Source organism: Macrobrachium nipponense, chromosome 9 (assembly GCF_015104395.2).
Source record: "Macrobrachium nipponense isolate FS-2020 chromosome 9, ASM1510439v2, whole genome shotgun sequence".
Lineage (NCBI taxonomy): Eukaryota > Metazoa > Arthropoda > Malacostraca > Decapoda > Palaemonidae > Macrobrachium > Macrobrachium nipponense.
This window is the reverse complement of record NC_061110.1, coordinates 22,028,406-22,047,959: the sequence shown is the minus strand read 5'-3', so window position 1 is coordinate 22,047,959 and position 19,554 is coordinate 22,028,406. Positions and strand designations below refer to the sequence as shown.

The 19,554-nt window shown below is 45.6% G+C and overlaps 1 protein-coding gene across 12 annotated transcripts in view; it reads left to right on the top strand.

Moving 5' to 3' along the window:
* LOC135217884 (catenin alpha-like) overlaps positions 1-19,554 on the top strand; it is a 119,563-nt gene that overhangs the window by 92,123 nt on the left and 7,886 nt on the right. The gene's annotated exons all lie outside the window — the stretch shown is intronic.

Below are 19,554 nucleotides of genomic sequence, written 5' to 3'. Positions count from 1 at the left end.
AAGTTAATATAGTAAGAAGAATGGTTTAGCAAAAAATAAAATGATAAACAGAGAATCCCATGATTATGGTTAAATACCATACATGAAGATATAATAATGTTATTGCAGGAACATGAGAGATAGGTTTATGCAGTCATTGGATATTGTAAGTTGAACTTGAAGTAAAATTCCTCATGTTTGCTCTCCATATTAAAGGGCTACATATTACTGTATCTTATAGCCAGGGAGAGGAAAGGGGGATTTGAATAGTCAAGTCAACAACATAGTACTTATATATTACAAATTTTTTCCAGTTCATAATACCAAGTAACTGTATGCCGAGTTGCTTTATTTTTTAAAACTTTGCTAAAGGGTAGTAATGAATAAAGTACGGAATTTTTTCTCATACAAATCTCGTTAATAATACAGTGAACCCCCATATTTTCGCGCACTTTGGATTCATGGAGACATATTCGGGTATTTCTCTCTGGAACATATCAATTTCATCATAAAATGCTCTTTTTGTGATAAAACTAAAAAAAGAAAAAGAAAAAAGGTATAAAATTTTTTAGTGTTTTTCTTTTGAGTTTTATCTAACAAAATAGGCAGTTTTGAGCATTTTTTAGGGTTTTCAACTATTCATGGATTCTAGCTATTTGGTGTGGGGGGGGGGGGGGGGGTACAGATCCCCTGTGAATAAGGAGGATCACTGTACAGTATTTAAACTCAGTGCATGATACAATTTCTCAACCTTTGAAGTACAATTTTTGTTTTGTGAAATTGCGTAGGCCTTTAAGGTGGTATAGGGCGAAAAATGCAAAGTCATGAAAAAATTCATGGAGCTTCATATGGCAATTGAGAATACGTATACGAAGTATTTCGTCAAAATTCCTCTTACTTTCGTAGTTACAGGGTAATTAGTTAACGTAACTCAATAAGCCTAAAACATTGATCCGTACAAAAAAATGCAATATTTCTTCTATTATCGTAAATTTTGATAATTATTGTCAAAGAAATTGGGAGAAATGGCATCTGTAGACATTCCCCAAGTCGAGAAGGAGACTTCAGGCTCAGCTACTAAGTCCAGTCATGATTTAGTGCGATCACAGACTTCAAGTAGTTTACACGTTCCATTTCACGTCTGACATTCGCTTGCTTTTACGTATGTTTATGTATGTTTCGGCAAGAATTTCATCATGCCAATGAGGAAAAGACAAGGAAAACATCTCGCTAACATACAGACGAAGAAAAATCGCTCAAGTATTATTAAAGAATATCATAATATACGCGTAGTTAGTGGAGAGAGAGGGGAGGGTTGCTTAGTAACGCCCCGTCTTGCCTGACAGGACACGTCACGCTGTGCCCAAGGCTACGATCTTTGAGCAAAGAGATCTTCATTTATGATAAATAACAAAGTTTTGGTTTTTTAATACCCAAAATGGAATATGAAATTCATAATAACCATGATTTATTAAATTGTCTTTGTAAAAAAAAAAAAAAAAAAAAAAAAAAAAAAAAAAAAAAGAGTACACCTTCGAGTTTCACCTCTGACACTCTCTTGCATTTACGTTTGTTTATCTTTGTTTCGGGCAAGAATTTCATCATGCCAAAGAGGAAAATACAAGGAAAACATCTTGCTAACATACAGAAGAAGAAAATTCGCAGTAATATGCCGATTTAGTGAAGGGGAGAGAGAGAATTGCGTAGGAAGGAGTGCCCCATCTTGCCTCAAGCAGTGCCCCAGGCTGCGATATATGAGCAAAGGGATCATCATTTATGATTAAATTTTGATAAATAAAATAGTTTTGGTTTATTAATACACAAAAAAGAAATATACATTCATAATAATCATTATTTATTAACCAATTGTCCTTTACATAGAAATACGAAGGAAAACTTTGAACGCCCGTATCTAAAACTATACTTATTGACCTTCAAAATCTATCTTCTCACTTAGTTTTAAAGCTTATAACAACATTTGGAATTTGGTATAATAACTCAGAAAGACATTATAGAAGCAATCAAATAGCAGCCCCTTTTTTCGCAATTTTTGTTTCGTCTTTTTTTTATAAAATTGTTTTTTTCCTCCATGAATTTTATTTAAAGGGGTTTAATTTTTTTTACCAATTGAATTTGAAAAATTCATATCTAGCCAAAAAAATGGACTTTTCTTTTCAGAAAAAAAACATCTCCATTCGAATTGGGAAGGTCTACATCAAGGTCTATATATGCTAGTAATCCCAAGGTCTTAATATTCAAATATCAAGGGAGGAGATTAAGAATTTGGAAAATTGAAAAAGGTTATTTTTTCGGGATAAAATCGCCCTTGGCGTCACAAAAACCGGAAAGGGTTCAGATGGCGAAAATTCATAAATTGTGGTTTGGAAGATGTTCCCAAGTCCACCTTATTAAGTGGTAATGGAATAGGCAAAAGGTCCTGTTGCCCCTTAAAAAATGGCATTAGCCGGCCGGCCCCCTTAAATTGCAGTTGCAAAATATATCGGGGGACAAGACTTGAAGTAGGTAAAATAAATTTTTTTATTGGAAATCCTGTTCTTAATTAAATATATCATGGAATCCTGTTCTTAATTAAATATATTATCATACCCCTTTTAATTTCCTTTTTTTTTGCACTTTCTTTTATTACATAATTTTTTTTATGTAACTATTTAACATGTTACCATATAGCTACTGGTACTTAAGCTTATCTTCTATTTTCCTGGTTGAGGTAATAATTTTTTCTTTGGGTTTTTAATGTTTTTTTTATTTTTTTATTTCCTCAACTTTTTCTTTTAGTATGGCAATTTTTTTTGCTTTTGCTTTAAATGGAATTAATAGTTTCATGCCTAGGCAACTGTCGAATAATTTATTTTGTTTCTGTTAATAACTTTGTTTTCTTTTCTTTAATAAATAGTCTCCTTTGTTTAATGTACATTTATTTATTGGCAAATTAAGCCCTTATTAATTAAATTTGAAGGGGTGCTTCTTTTATTTTGAATTAATTAGGTAACATTTTTTTGAGTGGCTAGTAATGTAAACCCATCTTATAATGGGTCATTTGTTCCGGTACGTATACAAACCCTCGGTCCTTTAACAATAGGAATATAACTTAACGGCAGTTGAACCGCTCGTAAGCTTCAAACATGGTGGACGTGTTGCTTTGCCTCTCTGCCTGCTATCGTTGTCATGGTTGTGCTGCTTTCAACTGCCAGTGAAGATTTTATTTTTTGGCTTTTTCTTTTTTATTACTGTGTGCTTGTGGCAAAAAGGATACGTAAGTTATGTTGTGCCATAGATCCTTGGACACCTTTTCCCTTGGGCTCCCAGTGGTGGGGCGGACCCCAACAAGTGAATATAGTTCATACCCAGCTGCCCCTGGCGGCGGGTTCAGTTTGGGCGGTTCTAAGTTCCTAAGATGAAGGTATGAAAAGTTAGAATGAATGGGATGACTGGTCTTTTTTTTCTTTACTACTTTCTTCCTAACTACCTTTAAACCTTACGGGCAATATGAAGGAGAAGTACCGTCATGTGCTGCGGAAACGGACTAGATTGCAGGGGTTGAGACATGGCGCAGCCATACTGTGAAGCTATTCTTAGCTGATGATATACTTTTCAGTAGGCAACCCACCCACCCCTCGGGATAATAAGGAAAAGAGGGGGTTGAAGGTCGATCCAGTCGCAAAGGGACAAGATAGGTAAAACCAGTTAGAATGGTATTCTACACCCAGTGGGAGGAAACCAATAGATCCGCTTATTATCGTTTTTGGTCCTAAGGTTCATTGTCCATTCTCTAGAATTTCCCCTATACTATTCGGGAAAATGGATAAGGTGGCAAACTTCCCAGTCAGTTGTTAGAGACGTTACCTCCCTCCAATTAGTAAGGTCTATCCATAATGTTAAGACCGAAGGTTTGTTTCGTGTATGAAACAAAATACCAAATTTGTAACTAATTTGTATTTTTCATAAACTAACAAACCTGAGGTCCTTAACAAAATGTATTAAAAGGCCCCACCTCGAACCACCCCTACTAGCAAGTCTAAACTGGGTTAGAAAATATTAACTTGGATGGGGTCACAGGTAGCCGTGGGCAATTACTTGGGTATACATGCCCCGTGACCTGGTGATAGATGCCTATTTAGTCCCTGGACTCTTCACACCAAGCGTGTAAGTCTTTTGAATTCTAACCGGTTTCCAGCTTGGCCGGCTAGTAAAATCCTAATGTTTAAGACCCTCAGTTTCGTTTAGTTTATGAAAATAAAAAACAAAATTAGTTACAAATTTGGTATATTTCATACAGTGTTTTTGAACTTCGTGATGGAATCCGAGAACCGGAGAGACCCCCTCGCCCCCCCATCAGCCGCAGATTGTGCCCTCGTGTGGGGGGCCGTAAGTGTGGGGCCTTTTGGTCCTCTGTTGAGGTCGACCCTCATGAGTTTTGTACTCAGTGTAGAGGGCGAGACTGCTCTCGCACCGAGACATGTGAAGTATGTATTTCTTGGTCGGAGGAGCAGTGGAAGCGCTATGGGGGGAGGAAGAAGCTGCGTAAGCCGGCCAGGGAGTTGTTGGAGCATTATCCGGTTGCTTCCCTGGTCACGGACACGTCTTCTTTCTTCCCTCCATCTCAGCTCCCTTGTATGGCTCCTTCCTCTTCGGGGGAGGTATCTCGTTCCTTCTCTTTGCTCGATCAGTCGAGCGTGGAGGGGGGGCGAGGTACCCCGACATCCAGTTGTATTCAGGGTCTTCCGTTCGCTCGGGGTGGGATTTGTCCCCCCCCGGGCAAGGGGTAACCCCCCCTTACTAACCTGACTGTTCTCTTCTTCAGGTTTGCTTGCCACGGGCGACAATCTCTGCCGAGCCTGGTACACTCGCTGGGGCTCCAGGGGACACCGACGATTCAGGGGCTGCTGAGTCATGTGGCGAGGGGGTCTATGCCGGTTACCCACAGCTCGACCACCACGACTACAATGACGGTATCCACGCTGGCTACGCTGCGCCGCCGCACCTGGTGTATACACAGCACGTAGCCACGATGACCCCGACAGCCGGTGTGCAGACGCCGCTGCTGGAGGTGAGGATGCCCGCTGTGACGCCGCCACCTGGTTTTGCCGCTCTCGCCTCAGCCCCTGACTTCTAGTGTCCTAAGAGCTCTCCACTGGACCTGCCTCCTGTGCATAGGATGCCGCTAGTTCCTGCCCCGCCTCCTGTTCCTGTACATGCTGCCGCTCCAGTTCCAGTACCAGTTCCTGCCGCTGTTGTTCCTGCCCGTGGTGTTGCTGCTCTCACCCCAGGTGATTCCGAACAGGTGCAGTCGGGCCCTGTTGCTTCGGCAACTGCCCCGGCTCCGTCCTGGATGGAAGACCTGACGGTGGTCCTGAAGAAGCTGATGAAGAAGGAGAAGAGGAGGAAGGTGTCATCGTCGTCTGCCGCCACTTCCCCTTCGACTTCTAAGTCCCCACAGCCTAAGAAGAAGAAGGTCGCCTCCTCCCCCCCAAGAAGGCTCGCTTTTAGACTTCTAAGGGTCCTTCCCACTCCGGTGGGAAGGTTGGGGCTTCCGCTGGTCCTCCTGTTCCTTCGGGAACGGGGCCCGTCTCTCCTTCCGCAAGGAAGAAGACGGGGACCGGAGGAGCACCGGCTAACACTGGTACCTCTTCGCCTGGCGCCAGAGGTTCTGCCTCGGCGCCAGGTACCGTCTCGGCCTATCGTTCGCGAGAGGTACAGAGTGTACGGTCACCCACGGGTGACTGTGCAGCCAAGAACCAGGCAACCGAGTCCGCTCGGCGCCAGGATCTAGGCACGGGGTGGAAGACTGGTGGGAGTCATCCAGGTGACTCCCGCCAGGCCAGCGATCGCTCTCGTGGCGAGCTGCTGGTACCCAGGGATGACACGAAGGTCCCAGACCGTCCGCGGGCTGAGGCAAGGAAGCGATCCCCTCGGTTGCCTGAACCAGCCTCGGCTGGTCCAAGCGGTGTGACGCGCCGTGAGGACAGGCCTCGCTCCCACCGCAACAGTGGACTCTGCAGGTCCCCTGACCGCCGCTCCTACTGGGATAGGGCGGAGATGGGGACCAGCAGCAGCTCTTCTGATGCTTGGGACCGTTGCTGCTGTTCTCGGTCCAGCCGCTCTCCCAGGGAGAGGTGCTTGACTAGGCCTGCAGCTCGATCGCCACCGCGGGTTGACGATCGCTTGCAGGCCCCTCAGCACATCGGTTCTGCTGGGGGGAGGAGCGTCAGGTCTCCCTCTCCTATCCCTTTAACTTCCTCGGGCTACACCGGGAAGAGCGAGGCGATCAGGAGTGATCGCAAGGGGCGGCGCCCCTCGCGATCCTGCCACGACGCCCTACAAACCTGGCACGGTCCTCGGACCGACCAGATCGTATGCGCAGCGCAAGTGGCAGGAGGGGACCATGAGGGGTCTGTTGTGGTTCCTCCTGTGGAAGGAGGAGGCTCTCGGGAGGCATTCTCGCTGGACGGGCTTGACGACCCGTCTCCGCAGGATGCAGTCACTCCTGAGATGTAGAGGTCGTTTTCAGAGGTTATTGCGCTGATTTGTCACCACAACGACCTCGGGGAAGGATCGCCGCTCCCATTGGGTTTGGAGTCGTTCTGGGGTCCCAAGAAGGAACCCAGGACGACGGTGTGTCTGCCGCGATCAGCCTTGGCTGACAGTGTGCTGAGCCAGGTGGATGCTCTTGTCTCTGGACAGGAGGGTTCGCTTCGGTCAGGTAGGTCATCCAAGCTCCTTTCCCCACCTCTACCACGACAGAGGAGATTCTACGTGCCCTCAGAAGATCCTCTGCCGCCCAAACAGGTTAACCCAGAGCTAGCTAGGCTAACTCTGGGGGTGTGTCTGCAGCAGGTTCTGTCGGAGAACCTCTGGTTCTCGCAGCAAGAGGCACTTGCCTTGGAATCTAACGCAATGGCAGCATTCCAAGCAGTCTCCTGGATCAACCTGTGGTCCCTCACAGTGTCGACAGCTGCGGCCTCCTTGGGGAACATCACTCCTGAAGGGGACCCGGCTTTTGTGAGACTGTGCCAGTCTGGAGGTAGGGCCATCTCCTACCTAGGCCACCAGATGGCTAACCTGTGGGCCAACCTGGTTCTTCGGCGTAGGGACGCTGTTCTCACCTGAATGACCAGGGCGGCTTGGCGAGAGGCGGCCTTGGGTCTTCACAACGGACCAGTGCGTAGTTCCTCCTCTCTCTTCCCCAGAGAGATGGTGGACGCTGCGGTGGAACAACGGTGCACTGACGACAGTGACCGTCTTGTCCACCAGGCAGTCTCAAAAGGTGGCTGGGCAACCTCGAGCAACTGCGGCTAAGCCTAAGAGTTTAGCTAGCGCTTCCTCTGCGGCCAAGACAATTGCTTCGTCGAAGCCCAGAGGAGACTCTGCCTTCGACTTCTTCGGTAAGGAGCGACCGTAACCAGCCCTCCTCCCAGTCCTTCTCTGGAGTAGGATCTGGGAAGAAGTCGAAGAGAGGTGGGAAACGCTAGGGACGGCGTTCTCCCTCACCTGCTGCTGGAAGTTGGGGGGGTTGCCTGGCGAGCCATTGGGCAACATGGCAGCGCTATGGAGCAGAGACCTGGATAGTGAACGTCCTTGGGGGGGGATATTTACTACCCTTCGAGTCTCAGCCACCCCTCACCTCCAACCCGATCCATCTTCAGACGTACGTTCCTGGTTTGACCAAGGACGTGGTGCTTCGTCAGGAAGTAGAAGCCATGCTGAGCAAACGTGCTGTGGAGAGTGTATGGGATCAGTCGCGGGGCTTCTACAGTCGACTTTTCCTAGTGAAGTCCTCAGGTGGCTGGCGCCCGGTGATAGATCGCTCTCCCTTGAACCAATTAGTTCGCCAGACTCGGTTCACGATGGAAACAGCACAATCAGTGCTCGATTCCATCAGGGAGAACGACTTCATGCTTTCTGTCGATCTGAAGGACGCGTATTTCCAGATACCCATCCATCAATCCTTCAGGAAGTACCTCCGCTTCTTCCTCGACGGAACGGTGTACCAATTCAGGACACTTTGTTTCGGTCTCTCAACCACCCCACAGGTGTTCACACGAGTGTTCATCCTGGTGTCGACTTGGGCCCACTTGGTAGGGATACGTCTTCTGAGGTATCTCGACAATTGGCTAGTCCTTGCGAGCGGGAGCTCGCAGTTGCTACAAGACAGGGATCAACTCCTCAAATTCTGCCGCGATCTTGGGATCGTAGTGAATTACAAGAAGTTTGATCTTGAGCCCAAGCAGAGGATGAAGTACCTGGGCATGCTGGTCGATACTGTAGCAGGGCGAGTCTTCCCCACAGGTTCAGGGAGGCAGCAAGACAGTTCCTGTCTCGACAGGAGCAGCCAGCTCAGCAGTGGCAGGTCGTGATCGGTCACCTGTCATCTCTCAAGAAGTTAGTTCCTCTCGGACGTCTTCACCTGCGGTCTCTTCATTGGAGGCTAAAGGAGTGTTGGTCACAGGCAAGAGACCCGCCTTTCTTCCCCGTGTCCCTCACGTAGGAGGTGAGGCAGGACCTAGTCTGGTGGCTGGACGACAGGAACCTCATAAGAGGAGTGCTTCTTTGCACTCCCTCCTGGAGATGCTGTTCTCAGACGCATCGACCGAGGGATGGGGCGCACACCTGGAGGAGTTGCTGGCTGCGGTTGTGTGGGATCATTATGACAAGCACCTTCACATAACGTCCTGGAGCTCAAGGGGGTGTTCTTCGCTCTCCAAGAGTTCCAAGTTTGTCTGGTGGGACACTTAGTGGTGTTGATGAGCGACAACACCATGGTAGTGGCGTACGTCAACAAACAGGGGGGCCTAGTGTCCCTCCTGTTGCATCAGTTGACGTTGCAGGTGCATGAGTGGGCCGTGGGTCACTCAGTAGAGCTGTCAGCCCGCTACATTCCAGGCAAGAGGAATGTAGTAGCAGACAAGCTCAGCCGTTGGGATCTGGTGATAGGAACCGAGTGGTCCCTTCACCCAGACGTGGCGGAAAGGCTCTTCAACCTGTGGGGGCGTCCAGTCGTAGACTTGTTCGCCACCCGTCACAACAGAAAACTTCAGGTTTTCTACTCAGATGTGCTGGACCCATGGGCAGCTGCAGAGGACGCTCTTCAACATCTGTGGGACAACCTCTTCGTTTACGCCTTTCCCCCGTTCTGTCTGATTCGCAAGGTGAAAAGCAGGGCGCTGATCACCTCGAATCTCCGGATGATCTTGGTGGCCCCCAAATGGCCTCAAGCTGTTTGGTACCCGGACCTGCTGGCTCTGCTCGCCGAAGCACCGAGGGAGATTCCCCCCTGGCACAACCTCCTGTACCAGCCACATGTAGAGCGGTACCACTAGTCGGTCGAGTCCCTGTGTCTTCACGGCTGGCTGTTATCCACCATCTCTTGCGAGCGAGAGGCTTTTCTCGCAGCGCAGCAACAGAGATGGCTGGATACCTCAGACAGTCCTCTGCAGCTGTATACCAGGGGAAGTGGTCCGTTTTCTGTGGTTGGTGTCGTGGACGGGGTCTGTCTCTCTCTCAGAGCCACTGTTCAGCAGGTAGCGGATTTCCTCGTTTTCCTTCGCTGAGAGAAGCTCCTCTCCGTCTCTGCAGTTAAAGGATACAGAGCCGCCCCGGCACTAGTCCTTAAATTGCGAGGTGTGGACATCTCTTCTTTCTTCGAGATCTCCCTCCTGATGAAGAGCTTCAAGAGGTCTTGCCCACCTAGGGAACTCAGGCCCCCGGGGTGGGATGTGACTCTCGTCCTTAGGAGTTTGACTCGCAGACCCTTCGAGCCACTCCGAAAGTCGTCAGACAGGGATCTGACCCTCGAGACCCTCTTCTTGCTGGCCCTGGCATCGGCAAAGAGAGTAGGGGAACTTCATGGTCTTTCCTACAACGTCAAGCATTCCAGGGGATGGGGATCCGTGACACTCTATTTCGTCCTGAACTTCGTAGCGAAGACTCAGAATCCTTTGGTCCCTGACGACCGATTCGAGTCTTTCACGATCCCCTCCCTGAAGGACTTTACTGATGATGATGCAGATGAGATGCTGCTTTGTCCTGTGAGGGCGCTACGGCGCTATCTGAAGAGAACTTGACACTTCAGGCCTGAGTGTCGACGCCTCTTCGTTAGCGTCGGGGTTACCAAGAAAGAAGTTTCCAAGAACACTTTCTTTCTGGCTACGTGAGGTGAACAGGAGGGCGTACGACCCGGATGGTAGTGACGATACCCGTACCCTTCGTCCGAGAGCCCACGAAGTCAGAGGTATTGGTCCGACCCTTGCATTCCGCAAGTACTTCTGCCTGGCGCAGGTTCTGAAGGCAGTGGTTTGGGCTAACCAGACCACCTTTACTTCCTTCTACCTTCGGGATATTACCCACAGGTCCTTGGACACTTTTTCCTTGGGACCCGTGGTGGCTGCTCAACAAGTTGTGTAGTCTACCCAGCACCCGAGCGGACAGAACAGCATCGCATCCTTGTGTGGCTGCATGAATGGACGAGTGAAAGAGAGTGTGACTGGCTTCTCTTCCTCCTCTACCTGTGGGCAGAGGGCCGCAGTCGTCACTACGCTGAACAGGAGGCCGATGCAGGTAAGCTACACAACCGAGCTCCATCCTATCCCTTTCATTAGGGATAGGAGTTTTTATCCACCACTCCCCAACAAAGGGGAGAGTGGAAGCCAACAAGGGACAAACCCATGACTTCATCTTGGCTCTTGAAGTAGGAACTAGTTCTTGCATTTGTTGCTATTTATAAGAGGTAGGCTTGCCTCCCTCTTATAAATTTGGTCCAGAAGTCTGACCACTGATCCTGCGGTGCACACCCCGATCAGCTGGGCAGAGGCTAGGATCCCTCCCTTTGCTCTTACGACCAGGGAGGGAACCAAGGTAGGACGAACACCAGTCTGTTCATAGGACTCAGATTCCACCCACCAATAAGTGAGTCTTCCTATTGTTAAAGGACCGAGGGTTTGTATACGTACCGGAACAAATAACAATTTGTCGAAAATTGTATTTTTCCTAACTATATATGTAAACCTGAGGTCCTTTACATAGTCCCACCTCATGCCACCCCTCACTCTGCGTTTTCCTGGGCCTAAAGCAAAGTGACTCCTCTCCTCGCAGTCGAGCTGACCGCCAACAGCGGGACAAGCAGTTAACTACCGAACCCCCTTGTTCGAAGCTTACGACCGGTTCAGCTGCCGCTAAGTTATATTCCTATTGTTAAAGGACCTCAGGTTTGTATAGTTAGGAAAAATACAATTTTCGACATTGTTATATTGGACACCTGGTGCTGAGTGATCTTACACAAGAAAACAAGAGGCTAAGATCTGGGGGACTGGTTTGGTGATAATGAAGGGAGTCCTCAGGATCAGTCGCTGAGCCCTATAATAATAATATTAATATATTTTGAGGACTTTTCTCTTTAAATTTTGGCACTTGATTAGTTGTTGGCACTCTTCTGTAGACCTGTGGTACTGTTGAGGTAGAATAGGTCTCCAGTTATAGAAGCTGGTTGACCTAATGTCAAAATGATAATTTTATTGGTGGTAGTTTATGTGAAAGACTATTTGTAGCATGGAGAATAGTTGTGTGTAGGTTCAGAGCATGCACTTCACTGAACTGGAGTTATCTGTGGCTGTCAGCTAGGAAGTCTGCTAGTTTCTTACTGACTGAAGTTCGTGCTGTATATGTAAGTAATATCTGGATATAGGAAGTTAAGTGATATTTTTATTGCAATTGTTAGAATTATGTGTTGTTTGATGTGGAATAGATGTTTTGGGGATTTGTGATTGCAGCACTTTTTTGAAAACTAAGTACATTCCTGAAATTTACTTAAAACTGACTCTGTTAGAGTTTAATGATGACCTGTTTCAGTACTGTCTTTGCACAGTAAATGTTGAGGAACATGTTTTATGCTGTACTTTAAGTTAAAGTTTTAATGTCTCATTTTTATCCATTTGAGAGTTTCTTAAGCAAATAAATTGTTGGTAGGGAGTTTTATGAGCATGAACATTTAATTGGGCTGTGCAGTTATGGCTAATTTAATTGTACATCCATCACAATACACAATCCCTCATATTTTACATATCCTCATTATAGTACTGCTGTCTGGGAAAGATCATCATCCAAACTGAAAAGTCTATTGTTAGAATACTGACTTGGATTATTCAATTTGGAGGGAAAGCTGTCAGTAAGATCTGGTAGGCCAGCAGTTAAGATGGCTTTTGATATACTGTAGCTATTTCTTGGTTGTCTTTCAAATAAGCAAACCAGTTTGAATATGACGTAATTACTCCCAAGTTAAAAAAAATTTGAGGTTATTAGGTGAAAATTGAAATCCTCTATCTTTATAATTATTTACTAGTTTCTCATTCAACTTTTCAATAATAGTGTAAAGCTGTCATTATTTGCAAGGATAAAGTAAAAAAAATTCACTTGGCATTTTAAGCCTGTTATGGATATTCCTCTTCTTGATATATTATCTTTCTGGGTCACCTCTCACCAGGGTTGCATTTTGTTTATAGGGTCATAAAAAGTTATGGAAAATGTAGACAAGATATAGAGGTTGCCAATGGTAATCTGTGTAAAACAACAGTTCATTGTGTATCATACTTGCATAACTGTTTTTCTTGTAAGTTACCTTATAACAGAGAGACTAAAGGGCATTTTATCTAATTGCACTACTCAGCATATGTGTTATGAGTACTCATAGTTCATGTGGCAACTTTTATGAAATGATTTGAAACCATACATTCCACTTTAATATTTTATTTGAAGGCCCACAGTCTATATTTATATGACAGAGAAATGATGAGCTTTAATTAATCAGGTGTTGGCTTTCATCTCTTCTCTGGTGGTTGTTGTTGATTGTCCAGTAACATCCATTGGCAATCTAGAAGTAGGTTTGTCCTTTTGAAATGGTCTTTGTTTCCAATAGCAGCAGTTTAAGCCTGTTTAAAAAATGGTTTCTTTAATTGTAAAACAAAATTTGCTGCAATATATTTCAATAAACATGGTGTGAGCAAAAGAATAGTTGAAAGTTGTTGGGTATGAATAATATAATAAATACTATAGTGTCCTGTGTTATGGTATAACAGTTGGATCCTAAAAAGGAAATTAAGACTTTTGATTGGTAATAAAACACTTCTTTAATCCATATTTCAGTCTAATCACATATTTTTGTGTACATTTAGTTTATGAGTCAGCGTAATGTAACACTTGAATTAAGTTTTATTAGTTTTGTAAATTATTTATTTATTTCATATGAATCTGTGTTTTTCATTCATGCAGCATTTTCCTTCTACATTTGCAGGGTAGCCAGCCAAAGTTCAAAGTAACTAAAAGATTGCCCCTCTAAATGTTATATGTTTGATTAGCTTGTTTACCCATGGTGTTCACCTTTTCCTGCAAGGTGTTAAAATACCCACATTAATCCTTATTTCAATATACACCCACTCATCCCAAACAGTTTGATATTTTGAGGGTGTCTTATATGGGCTTTTGTGTTTATATTCAAACTTTTCAGCCATTTTTGTCACTTTTTCATTATGTATTGGTGTAGCCCACTATGAAGTTGAAGTTATTGTGCTGTCTTTTAGTAAAGCCCATTGTCTGTCATTTCTGCTTCCGTTGTGTCTGAATAGATCACGCTCAGCATATGATTTCAGTAGCACTTTTATTATATTTTGTATAAATATTTCTCTGATATTACATGATAGTCATATTTTATCAACTACTTTCTTGGAGGATGTTAATTGATAGTAAAGTAGATAAACTGCACCTTCATATTAAATTCTGGGTGTTGCACCAATTGTTTATAAGCAATTCAAACTTTGAGTGTGTTTGTGTGATGCCTTATAGTTCCAATGAGCAGTAGATGGATGTTTCTTGAATTTATGGAACTCCGAAACATGAAGAGAGTCCTGGTGTAAACATTAAAAAAGGCTTTAATTGCTTTGGGTCCTCATGACCCGATAAACCTTACAGGTGGCATGGGAGCCCACTGCCAACATGCATTTCCTCAGTAAAAGACAGCTGTCACTGTTTTTATGCTCCCAGTACTAGAGCCCACAGTGACCTTATCATCAATTGCCCTGTCAACACTAATATATTCTCCTTTATAGTCAGTCTAGTATGGTTTTAGATGTGTTTTTGTGTGATTTTGAATAGCCTACAACATTACTAACATGTGATTATTTTATTTTGTTTCTGTCTTGATGTTTTGTTTGGTTTGTTCAGTTGATGTGTACACTAGATTAATTCATGATTATTTTGAACATAGTTTTTGAAACCACCTAATCACTTGTTTGGTTTGGGATTTACTGTTGTCCCTTTATTAATTTGCAAACATATTTATAGTTAGGAAAGAATAAGTGAGAAATTAATTTGTTTCCCAATGTAGTATATATGTGAATATACTAAACAGGTAAATGATTCAGAGTTACTATTTTTAGCAGCAACCACATTAACTGAGGAGTATTCATAGCCTGAAATTTTTCACAGTGCAAGTTGGAGTTTCTTCTGAGACGATGGAAATCTGGATTTTTGGTGATTTTTGCAGTCTAGTTTTTTACCTTTCTTTTTTCCACAAAAGAAATTTCCATTACATGATGACTTGGTACAGCAATAGATATAGTTTGTGAAGTGTTCTTACAGTTGACCAAAGAGCAGAGGTTGTCTTGCATCCTCATGTGTTAAGGATATCCTTGATTATCTAAAGTGATGACTTTGTGTGTGAAATATCAGTATTAGGCATCATATTTTCCGACTGATATTTGATGAGAGGGAATTTTTATTAATAGAGAAAACAAAATAATTCATTTATTGATGAATTGGCCATTGATAAAATCTAGTTGTTTACTCCAAGGAGACTGAAGTATGATCATCACCACTAAATGTTTATTGAAACAAGAAATGTGAAACCTGGTGGGGCAGTTATGAAATGCTGTATGAGGTTACAGGCATACGACGATTGTAGAATATTTTTGGGAATTGATCAGTCAGCTTCTAGGGTGTAAATATATAAATATATTTTATCTATGAAGAGATATTTTCTGTGTGAGGTAGCACCATATATCTGAATCAAAGTAGTATGTACAAGAGAGAGAGACCAAGCTAGGATTTTCACCTTTCCTTTCTCAGGGGTGTCAGTCATCTTGTCCTCTCTCAACACTGTTGATGTCCTCAAATTCATTCATTCTTCCCCTTCATGCAGCTGTCCTCAAAATCTGCTTGCCCCTCTCTATACCTATCATCTCTACCTCGCAATCATTTTTTTTTTCTTTTTTTTTTAACTAAAACTAACTTACTCTCTTTTCATTGCAGTCTTCCTCATATCCACCTCCTGTCTGTACTTGCCTGTGTAATATGACTCTTGTTCATACTTTAGGATATGCTTGATTGGATGAATTGGTCGGTGTCAATAACCTAGATGTTGTGACGCCAGTTTTAATACACAATTAATCAATTGGATGAATTGGTACTATCTGTCTCTGGGACCTGAAAATAGCTGCCTTATTTAAGTGCATCTTGCAGGAGAAGTGGCTCTTACATGTCATGTTAGGACACTCAGGAAGACTATTTGAGATTTGTTGAAGATTGGTTTTATATCGTGGGAGTAGACCCTCTTTTAAACAAGTCTTATTAAAAAGGATTGCTGCATCAGCTCCATTAATTTTGTATAGAGTCTTCTCTATTTTCCTTTTGTTCATACGCGAACAAACCTTCGGTCTTGTAGGATAATTTCTAGTGCCTAGCTGGATCCGGTTAAATCGCAGATGAAAGCAAGGAATCTTGCGAGATGTGGCAACGCGTGCGTATATCGGGTGAAGAGTAGTCAAGGACCACGTACCCATGCCACCGCGTCAGTCTTTTCTTAACCGCCTGGACAAGAGTTGTGGTTGACCTCTCTCAGCCTTTACCTGGTTCATTGCCCGTTTTGCTTGTGTTATAGTGTGTATGTGTGTGTGTGCGTGGTTATTATGGCTTCTTCTGCACCATCTCAGCCTCATCAACGTATGTGCCCCGAAACTCCAGGTTTTCAGTGTTCTCATTTTTTGGCTTTGGCTGCGACTGACCCCCACGTCACTTGCAGTAGGTGTCGCTCTAACATTTGTGCAATAACAAATCCCTGCATGGAATGCTGTGTGTGGCCTAGAGAGCAGTGGAAGTTATTTTATAGTAAGAGAGCGCATCGTAGGGTTTCTACTCTTCCTTCTTGGGAGGGTTTTTCTTCTCCTCTTCCTGATGCATCGTCTCCTGCTGCTGTCACACCCCATGCTATTGTTGTGCCTTTGTCCCCTTCCTTTTCTTCCATCAATTCGTTGTTGGAAGCATCGGGAGGCCCTCAGGCTGATTTATGTAATGTCACCCCTTCTTTTTTGGGAGTAATTTGATTCCTGAGAGGGAGGAGGCTTTTTCATCATTAGCTTTTATTTCAGAGTTGGAGGCGTCCAAAATGGCGGCACTTTAGGGGAAGCTTGGGCTACGGGGTCCACCGTCCTTGGAGAGTTTGCTGACTCACTTCATGGATGCTCGCTAACCCTCTCCTCAATGCTGTCCAGGCCCTCCCCCCTCCTCCTGGCCTTGTCTTTGTGGGTAGCCGAGGTCAGCCATTTTGTATTGCTCTACTAGTGACGATTGCTGCTTCTTCGAGTCAGAGGGAAGCTGTGATGTCACAGGGTCAGTCATTTTGTATCCCTGTGCCAGTGGTGTCTGCTTCCCGTTCGGATTGAGGGGAAGCTGCTTATGACGTCACTTCCATCAGTGATGTCACTCCCAGTCGTCTCCACTGCACTGCCTCGCTCGTCTATGTCGTCATCGTTTGCTGCCGTGACGTCATCTCTGCCATCCAGTTCGCTGCATCTCCCTTCCATGTCGTCGGATCCTTCTCTTGCAGATTCATCTGAGGCTTTATGCCAGGTGGTTCTTAAGAGATTGGACTGTTTTAGAAGATAAATTGGCTGCCATGTCGGCTGGGACGACTGGAAGCATGCATGTTGCATCGCCCCCACCTCCTGCGAAGAGATTGTGATAGGAGCCAGTGCTGTCTTCCTCTCCTTCTCCCCCATCTCCACCGCGTTGGCAGGTTAAGGGACTTTGCCCTTTCTTCATTTGCGAGTGAGAAGCAGCACGCCTGTGTTCCTGAGTGTGTTAGTGTACCTTCCCCTGTGCGATCTACAGTGGCTGCTTTGTCCTTTGCATCAAGTCATGAGTGTGTTGCAACCTCCCTCATTCGTGCACATGTTGCAGATGATCCCACTTCTTCAACAGGCCCTATTCGTCACAGTAAGGATCTCAAGGCACCTGTCAAGAGGTCAAAGGTAGTGAGCGAGGAGTTGATGCAGCAGAAGTGTTTGCCTGCCCCTCTCCGTGGTACTTCCAGGAGTTCGACTCTGAGGGATTCTCATTTTATCTCGAGTGTTTGGGATTCCTCATTGACAAACGTTCGTACGTCTGCCACGCCCGAGCCCATTCGCAGCCATGTTAGAGAGTTGTCTGTTGGGAGAGTGCATAGTGATGTCCCTAGTGTTGTGGTTGGTTTGTCGCTGGAGTTGGCTTGGATCCAGCCCAGACAGGTTAGTTGGTGTTTTGGGCTGTTTGGCTACTGGCTCTTCCTTTGATTTAAAAGGAAGGCACTTTAGATAAGCCTGCACACCCTTCTCGTCATTGGTCTCCGTTGCCGGAGCAGGAGGAGGGAGATGCAAGAGTTTTTGTCTTCCTTTACAGAAGTTGTCGATCTCATTCGTGGATTCAACAATTTTGAGAGTAGGACTCAGGCTCGGTTGTCTTACACTCCTTCCTGCTTGGAAGCCTTGCTGGGAGCTAAGCAGGAGCCCAAGTCATTGTTTCAGCCTACCTTGTTGGGGCACGTTCAGTTGGTCTTACTTAAGGTTAAACCCTCTGTTTCAGATCGGGACGGTTCGCTTTGCTTTAGGGGCTCTGCTAAGCTTTTACCCCTGCCTCTCACAAGGCATAGGAAGTACTATGCTATGAACTCTGCTTTTTTTATGTCGCGTCATCTTAACCCGGACGTCATTCGTCTGAAGCTGGCATTGACTTTGGACCAGGTGAGGTCGGTGGCTCTGTCCTTGTCTCCACAGGATGCCTCAGCTTTGAAGTCTATGGCAGCCTCCATGTTGCAGACGGTTTCTTGGCTGGACTTCTGGTCTACGGTCATTGCCAAGATATCTTCTGACAGGTCCCCAGAGGGGTTGGTGAGTGCTTCCTCTCTTGCCACTTTGTTGCAGTCCAGAGGCAAGGCGGTTTCGTATCTGGCTCACCTCAGTGTTAATTTATGGGCTAACCTTCTCCTGATTAGAAGAGATGTGGCTTTATCCAGGATGGAAAGATAGTTGACCCTGAGTCCTTGTTGGCATTGAGGAGTGGAGATTTTTTGGAATCACAATTTCTGTTCCCTCAGACTGAGCTGGAGGATGCGATAGACTGGCGCCGAGCTGACACCAAAGACAGATTAGTGCACCAGGCTGTGTCTAAGATGGAGTCTTGTCCTCGGAGATGTCTGGCTCCTCCTCCCCCTGCCCAGCAGCAGTCACGAAGATCATCACCTGGTAGGCCGTCAAGAAATTCGGTTTCGGCAGGGCCTCCCCATTCATCCCAGCCAAGGTCAGTGGCAGGTTCTTCTGGGAGTTTTATCTTCCCTGGAGAGGCTGGTCCCTCATGGGCATCTTCATCTTTGGTCTCTACAATGGAGATTGGGGGAATTTTGGTCTCCGGGCGGGGGACTCACCTCTGCTATAAAGGTTCCTCTGTCTCTGAAAGTGACAGAAGACCTTCGGTGGTTGGAGGACTGAAATCTTTTGAACGGTGTCCCTCTGCGTTCTCTTCCTCCAGACTTCCTTCTGTTTTCAGATGCCTCCCTTGCAGGTTGGGGGGCTCATTTAGGCAGCCTCATTGCCTCAGGCATTTGGAGTTTAAAGGACAGACAGCAGCATTTCAACGTCTTGGAGTAGAAGGTAGCCTTCCTGGGTCTGTCGTTCTCATGTCGGACAATACCACGGTGGTCGCCTATGTGAACAAGGAGGGAGGCATGGTTTCATGTCAACTTCACACCTTGACCGTCAAGGTTCACCAGTGGACGGTCAGCAATTCGGTAGAGCTCTCACCTAGGTATATCCCAGGCAAACGAAATGTGGTCGCAGGCAAACTCAGTTATTGGGATCAGATCCTAGGTACATAGTGGTCCCTTCACCAGGTAGTAGCAGACATGCTCTCCCAGGTTTGGGGGAGACCCATGCTGGACCTCTTTTTGCGACTAGGTTCAACAGGAAACTGGAGATATTCTGTTTAGTGGTTCCAGGTCTTTTAGCATTAGCGGAGGATGCATTCCAACATCCCTGAGACAACCTGGAGGTGTATGCTTTCCCTCTGTTTTGTTTGATCCGTCAAGTTCTGAACAGGCTGACGAGTTTGCAGGGTCTGTGGCCTCAGGCAGAATGGGTTCCAGATCTGTTGTCGTTGTTGTCGGAGGTTCTGAGGGAAATTACCTCTTGGCGGCATCTCCTGTGTCAGTCGCATGCAGAAAGGTTCCACTAGTCGGTAGAACAGCAGGGCATATGTCCAGCAGTC